The sequence below is a fragment of the Neofelis nebulosa genome, chromosome 4 (assembly GCF_028018385.1).
Source record: "Neofelis nebulosa isolate mNeoNeb1 chromosome 4, mNeoNeb1.pri, whole genome shotgun sequence".
Lineage (NCBI taxonomy): Eukaryota > Metazoa > Chordata > Mammalia > Carnivora > Felidae > Neofelis > Neofelis nebulosa.
Genome location: NC_080785.1, coordinates 35855607 through 35864069, shown reverse-complemented (window position 1 = coordinate 35864069; position 8463 = coordinate 35855607). Strand labels below are relative to the sequence as shown.

The 8463-nt window shown below is 34.9% G+C and overlaps 1 long non-coding RNA gene across 1 annotated transcript in view; it reads right to left on the bottom strand.

Annotated features, from left to right (window-relative positions):
* Positions 1 to 643: 643 nt before the first annotated feature.
* Positions 644 to 8463, bottom strand: part of LOC131509100 (uncharacterized) — a 189470-nt gene continuing 181650 nt past the window's right edge. Inside the window, exon 3 of the long non-coding RNA XR_009260289.1 lies at positions 644 to 1698. This is a non-coding gene — a long non-coding RNA (uncharacterized LOC131509100). The remainder of the gene's footprint in view (positions 1699 to 8463) is intronic.

The window sequence follows — 8463 nt, the reverse complement described above, 5'->3', positions numbered from 1 at the left end:
TAATATAGAAATGATCCTTTCCTAATATATGCCTAGGGCTGCTATGAGTGTGGTTATATTTAAATAAAAAACATTTTTTTCAAGGAATCCCAACAGAGAATGCAAAAGATGAGACATTATGCTGATGTCTATCTCCGATCCTTGCCTTCTTTTCATCATGTTTCTAAATATGTGAAAAAGAAGCAGGGTCATATCTACTTAGTTTGGCAGGGAATTGCAGTACCATATATAGAGAAATGAGCATGAGCCTAACATACTTTAGGGTTTTTTTTTTTTTTTAGTTTATTTATTTGAGAGAGAGAGAGAGAGAGAGAGAGAGAGAGAATGAGCAGGGTAGGGGCAGAGAGAGGGAGAAATAGGATCCCAAGTAGGTTCCACCCTTTCAGCACAGTTTCTTACAAACTGTGAGATCATGACCGGAGCTAAAACCAAGAATTGGATACTTAACTGACTGAGCCATGCAGGTGCACTACAAATATTTTAGTTTTTAAACTAGTTTTCATTTCAGAATGAAGAAACGTTTTGCATATATATATATATATATACACACTATATACATATATATAGTGTGTATATATATATAAAACATTCATATATATATATATATATATATATACACATAACATTCATTTGAAGGCCAGTGAGTTCCTTTCTGTTGCTTAGACCAGATGAGTCTTATGGAAATAAGTTTTACACTCATGAAAATTGGAGTTTACTCAGGAAATACCACGAGAGTCTTAATGAAAGTGCCATGCATGCCCCTTCTGAAATTTAACACATGGAATGAACCTTTCCACATCTGTAGCAAATGCAGACTTTGCTGCCTTAAGGGCTTGGCATTTTCAGATAAAAAAGAATCAATGTCATTATACAGTATCTCTCTAGAGCATCGTAATTATTCTGCATGCATACAATATTTATTTAAAACTTAAAATTAAACTTCAAGAGGTGGTCATTTGAAAGCTGGCAGTCAGTGAACGGATCCTGTATTCATGAAAAAGAGAATATTTCTTCTAAAAGTTGAGAAATAGATCAAAACGGTCTTTCCAGTAACTGGCACTTTAGTCATATAGATGCTTTTTATGTGTCAGATTTATTAATCAAGAAGGTCCATGGGAACGAGAGAAGGAAATCTTGAGGATGTGACTGTCGGTTTTTGATATGTCAGGTATAATTTTGTAGCTGTGATTTTTGGATTGCATACACACACAGCATTGTACTGATGTTTGTGTATCCCTTTATACTCATCATTTGTGATGACTGGAAAAGAAGATAAGGCGGAGATGTTTTGATACAGGATTGAAACTTGAAACTACAGTCCTTCAATTTGAACAGTATTCCTGTTTCATGTTTCTTTTCATGTTACCTTTTTAACTTTTGCCACTGATGTAAAAGGGAAAAAAAAAAGAAAATTTGAAAAGATGCCAGGTGTTGGTTCTTATCTGGGTGAAGGATCACAGAAGTAGAGGATAAAATACAGTGTGTAGTTTGTCACAGCAGCAGACTTATGAAGATCAAACACTTGTCAACAACAACTGTTTTGTCCTCCTCCGGCCATCACAGAATTATTAAGACGGTGACAGCTCTTCATAGTTGGTACATTTTGCCAAGATTGTAGTGTCTAATGTTCCAATTAGTTTAACAGGATGCATTCTGCTGTGATGATGACGGTCTCCCTTAATTGCTTTGGGCCGCTTCCTGAAATAAAAGAGCACTGTTGTGTTACAAATTCGTTGGTCACTGTGAAATTTGGACGGTACTCTCCCTTTTAAGTCGTCTAAAATTACACAAAACAGGTATCTCCAGAAGCTGAGGTAAAGCAGCCTATTTTTACGATGTTTGAACAGAGAAGGCAACAAAACTGTCTGAAAGGTAAAAGAACAAGGCCAAAGTTTTTGGGGTTTTTTTTTTTGTTATTATTTTACTCTATTTGCCAAATCACCGGTTTGATGTTTTTCTCTATTGGTTTTCGCTAATACACCAGCCGCCTGCGTGTTACCCAGATTTCGTACTGCATCATCTGATTCTGGGTGAAAATTCTTATTTTTGACCAAATCTGAGTGACTGTTTATTTTCTGCAAACTTACTAATTTTTTTTTTTCCCTTTGACTCCTGCGGACATCAGTCCATACCAAATGTCTAACAGTCCTGGTCCATATTCAACTCAGATGATGTCTGGGAAGATTATCTTCATGTGGTACAAAGCCAACAGTGCCTTGGAGCATTTGCAGGGACCGGTACTTTGCAACAATTCTTGAAGCTCCATTCACATTAGCATTTCTTCGCCATAATTGCCCTCCGTATCTACATGAGGCCCTAGACAGCCTGCGGGGCCGGGACAAATTGAGTCGCCATGTGGGCAAAAAGAAACAGGTATCAGAAATGAGGAAGAAAATTTGAAGAAGAAAGTCTTGAGTAGAGATGAGAAGCCATAAAATATAAAGACAGAAAGTTTTAGATGAAAATCTTCTAATACCTTCAGGGACTTTATATGTGGTTTTAATTCTTTGAGATTTGTATTTCTATATGCCCAACAAAATCACTTGAGAAAACCAAGTTTAACAATAAAATTACATACATATAAACTAATAAAATGACATATTTAGAAAGAGCACTTAGAAACTGTGACCTAATCTATGTACTATTGTAACTGCAAATAAATCTCAATTTGTCCAGAGGGTTCATTCCCAGAAATAAACACAAATCAAACAAGCAAACAAAACTGACCAGTCAAAAGATAAAGGTCAGTACTTAGCCTAACCAGTTTGACTGATTTGGAGAAAACTCAGTATGATCTTCTCAACCTACTTCTTCTTATTAGCATTTATGAGTTTGTGTTCAACTTTCTGAAACTAATACATATATGTAGTGCTAAAAAGGTTTATGTCACAATCCAACAGTCCTTACTACCACATTTAGTTATTCTGCTCTGTAAAGACAACCACGTTCAACGCCATTAAGGTGTTTCTTCTTGGTTATGGTACTTCTGTGGTATTCATACATATGTCCATATATCTACATATTATATATATTCTGATATTCATATATATATATCCTATATATATCCATAGATGTCATATATATCCTTTATATCTACTCATATATGTCATATATATATCCTGTGTCTGTGTGTGTGTGTATACACATATATTCTGGTATACATATATATATATACACACACATATATATATATGTGTATATATATATATATATATATATATATACACACACACATATATATATATCACATACATATCCATTTCTTAATTTGACAGTTATAGAAATAATATATTAACTTTTTGTTTTGGAAGTATAGAATTTACCTCTCTCTTATTGCTCTTCCCAGTCTCTCAATATAGTTAAATTATAATTTGCTGGTTAGGGTGAATAGTGTTTATATAAATATTCTACATAAATAGTTTTCACTCTGGAATTATAATTCTTCTCTGATAAATTTCTTTTTACTGAAATTAATATTATCTCATTATTTCCTTGCTTGGTTTTCTATAACTTTTTCCTATTTATATTACCTATGAAGTTATTTTTCAAAATAAATTTATTAAAATAAATACTCCAAAATATGTCAAAGGACTATTAGCATATTTTAAATGTTGAAACATGGTTCTAAGGAGTCTCCCCCATCCCCACACCTGTCTCCACACCTGTCGCCACACCAGTTTTCTATCTCTTGCTCCATTCTATATTCTCTGTAGGTGTGCACAGCTGACATATTGGTCCTTATCTCTGCCTGTCTCCTGTACTTGAACCCTGGACTCCTGGATCTTCTTTAGTGTTTTTTCTCTTGAACTTCTAAAACATATCTTCTAGTATCTTCCTAAGAAAGAGTGCACAGTAACCCATTCATTTTAGATAGTGAATATCTGATGATATCTTTATTGTACCCTCATATATGATTGATCATTTTAAAATCACTTTATAATAAAATCTTATAGGCACTGAACCACAGTCTTCTGGAACTCAGGGTTGTTCTTAAGAATTTGAATACAATTTCTTATTCCTAAGCATTTCTCTATGACTTGCTTCTACTCTTTAAGAAATTCTTAGAATCTTTTTTTCATCCCTGTTTTTCAGGAAGTTCATAACAGTCTGCTCTGGTGAGAATCTTTCTCTATTGTGCTTGGCCCTTTCCATTTGGAGACGTAGGATACTCAGTTCTGTGAGATACTTCTGAATTGATTTTTGGTAATTCTGTCACCTCTATTTTCTTTGTTCTGCATTTCTGGATTTGTATCTTTTAAATTGTTTATTTCCTCTTATATAGTGTCACTATCTTTTATATCGTCAGAGAATTTTGTCCAGGAATCACATTTTATTTTCAATGTTTTGAGGAACTTTATACTGTTTCCTGAAACTAATATTACACTGTATGTTAACTAATTGGAATTTAAATAAAAACTTGAAGAAAAAATATCACATTTTAAATTATAAGTGTTATTCCTTATTTTTTATCATTCTTTCTTATTATTATAACCTATTTCTTTTAGGTACAATTCTTCTCTCAACAATCCAGATAATAATAATAATTCATGTAATATTTTTAAAAGTTTTCTTTTGTGCCTTATATCATCTCTATTTCCCCCCAGTCTATTCTCTTTATTTGTGTCACTCTCTATTGTATATTTTTAATTTTTCCTTCCAATATTTGGTATGTCTTGACTGTTCTTTCAAACTTAGGAGTGAGACACATTTATAAATCGAAAAGGAAAAACTGGATGACATCTCTTGGTATATGGGAAAAATTTCATCATGGATATTTATGTGAGGGAATCTTTAAATGTCAGAATCTATGGGTTTTCCACTAGAGCCTTTACTTTCTCCAGAGAATCCTCTTTATCTCCTGGGAGGGGTGTGTAGCTACAAGACCAGCTGTGGGCATGACACTACGGGGGGCTGAGGGGAGGGAGCTGGGGTGGTTCATCATGCATCATTGTCTACTTCCTGCACCCCCTCCCACATTATCTCTAGCCTTCAAAGTGCCTGATGTCCTGGACATTGTAACATTGTAACATTTCCCCCTCAGAGACTAAAGGTCTGGTCTTTGAGGGGAAGGTCAATAGGGGAGAACTAGCCCAGAGGTATGTATGTGACAGGTATCACCTTGTTCTCTAAACATTGAAGCCCAGTTTTCTGATGTCCTTGCCTGATATTAGGCTCCAATCTTTGGTAGGCAGTCTAGGAGGTAAAAGGTTTCACTTGTCTCAAAAGTTATTCTTTATTCATAAGATAATTTGAATCACATTTTGAGGTAGAACTTTATTAAAAGCTTTATAGCTGACCAGGTGCATTAAACTAAATACTTTTCCTTCATCTACTAATTTTGTAATTTTGTTAAAGAAAAGAGGACTTTTGTTTTTTGAGTGACTTTTTCTCCCTGTAAAACCCCATGCTGCTTATTGCTCATGTTTCTATTATCCCATATAAGCTGTAGGGTTTTTTTTCCCCCACTCCAGGGACCTCACAACAGACTTGCCAAATTGTAATTATCCCAGCAAATCTCTTTGTTCTGACAAATAAAACCTACATGTTTTATTTTATCCCATTTTCTGGAGCTACCTAGTTCAGCCTAAGTTTTCAAAAGTAATCACCAGTCTTTTTGAATCTCGAGAGTGTATTTCTTCAGACCCTGTAACGTGCATAGTGCAAAACCACTTAAAGCTATATTAATTTTTTCTTAGAAATACTATTTCAAGTCATCATGCAGAGAAAAAAAAGTGAAAATGACTATTTGTAACAACTGAGGACCTCGATGAGAGTTGTTAAAGTGTTGAGAAATAGGAGCTACAAAGGAAAATTTAAGGAAAGGAACTTGGATTATTCAGCCAAAAGAAAGGTCTAACAGCATCTACAGTTGAAGAACAGTATAGAAAAATAATGACCCGCTGCTCTCTACATCTGGAGAAGACATAAGAAAAGGATTTAAGCTTACAGTAAAAATGTGGAAATTATGAAACTTCATAAGATGCTCTAACTCTGTCACCCATGCTCTAATAAAAAGGAAGAAACATACCAGGTAAGGCCAACTGGATAGTCCAATTCAAAAGACATGAATCTGCACAATCCTACAGCTGACTCACTGTTTAGGATCCTAAGACTCTCCCCATTAAAGACAGAAAGACTTTCACTTATTCGGAAGTACCAAATTTAGAACTAAGTGTAAAAGGGACCAATTAATTCAACTGGTTTGGTAAAAGTATTTAATTAATAGCCATCTCCATTTTCTTAATAATACAAAGAGAAAAAAAAAAACTAGGGAAACAAAGCAGAGATGTGTGTGGAGGCTGTACCTACTGTGTGAGGGGCCTCTCAGAAGGCAGAACACAGACTATGCAGGTTCAGAGGCCCCCATCCATGTGTGTCTCTCATCATCTTGAGACTATTTAATTTAGTGACTTCTGTAGGAAGAATCCTAGGCATGCTCATTACTCTGGTTTTCAGTCTAGCTCGTACATATGCCAGAGGGCTCCTTCTGTATCCCTTCTTCTGGAGAAGAGCTCTTTGGTTCCATGAGGATAACTGTATCCAGAACAAAGGCTGACTTGGCTATCTTAGTGCCCCTCACACACACACACACACACACACGGATATATATATCCTTGAAAGACAATTTTAAGGCTATAGTGGCTTTTACTTAGCTTTTCCCTCTTCAACTTCCATTTTTTTTCTTTTTCCGATCTAATTTTTTGTTTTGGATTTGGGGTATCTAATAGAATCTAGGAAAAACTGGCTATAGCTTGGATTTTTGACACAGTAAGGGCTTATATTACTAAAATATATAATATTATATGTTATATATATTAGGATTTCTACATTATACTAATACTATGCTAGTATATATATATAATATATATATATATATATTATATATACACACAAACATAGATAGATAGATAGATTGTGTGTCTTGAGCTATCTGTATATTAGAAGCTGCCTCATGGGAATATGCATTTGTATTGTCACACTTGGTGACTAGTTATAACCATTACTTATTCTAATAATAAATAGGTAGTTATGCTCCTGAGAGAGGTTGTCTGGGTTTGGTTCAGGGCAAATAAGTCATTTTTACCTTATGGACTTTTAAGGAGAAATGTAGGGCCTAATGCTGAAGGCTGAATATCACGTGGAAAGCCAGACTTCAGGCAGGATGCAGATACTGGGTGTGGCCTGAGAACTGAATCCTATAGGAAAGAGTATGTGCATTCCACGTAAAGAACAGTTTCCAAAATCCTATAATTTCAAAATTTTAATTCTCTATATCCAAATATTTGGTGAAGATTTGATACACCATTGATTTAATTCTATGTTTAAACCTGAAATATAACATATTTCTCAATCATTAGATACTTTGCCCAATAAACATGATACATGGGATCTACTTAAAAATATATATTATGTATATGTTGAACAGTCAGAGGGATGGACTTGCCAATGCTGAATTAGAAAGTCAAAAGCTATTAACGATCTCTTTCTCCCCTTTCTTCTTGCAGAGTACATCCTGGAGAGCTTAAATTCTAGGTTTCTTACTCTCTTTGGCAGTTAAGAGACGACGCATGGCAGATTTCTGCACAAGAAAAGGGAAGTGGAAACTTCTGCAGTGTTTCCGTTCTTTATGCTCAGAGGGCAGAGCACAGGAAAGAAGTTCTTGAACCACCTCAAGCCAAATGACAAAAGCCCACGTGATGAGGAGAGTGGAGTTCAAGACAGAAAGAGTCTCACCGTGGGCCTTTCTGAGCTCCTGTGCCAGTCCTGGACCCCTCCCCCTGGACTTTTTGTAAGTCGTGTGAAACTTTTATATCCCTTTCTAGTTAAGCCAGGAAAGCAGGAGTTCAGAGTACTTTATTTTTGAGCTGAGCATATACTTCTGCTCTACAAGGTTAAGTGATACAGTGAGTCAGGGTTATATAATTTCAAGAAGCCCTTGGATATACAAAGTTAAATGGGTTTTTGTTTGTTTGTTCAAAGGCCAATATCTTACCGCACCTATAAATTCTCCAAGGGTGGATAAAGCAGGAAACATATCTCAATGTGTTTGGCCATAGATCTCATATTCCTCTGTCTTTTTTGTAACAGCTTGATTGAGATATAACTCATAGGTTACATAAATTCACCCACTAAAATGCACAGGTCAGTGGGTTTTTGTTTTTGTTTTTGTTTTTGCTTTTTGTGTTTTTTTTTTAATGTTCAGAGAGTTGCATGTACCATCACCATAATCTACTTTTCAAACATTCTACTATCCCTAAAAGAAACTCAATAACTCTTGTTTTCCAAGCATCCTAAAAAAGGGATTTTTATAAGGTATTTTAATTTCATGGCAAATAATTCTATTTTTACAGAGGTATTTACTTTAAAAAATGAGCACTGCCCTTAAAGTTGGCAACATAAAGTTGGCAAGAAATATGATTAAGCCGATATCTAAAATTATACCTTTGGTATCCTCACATCTAT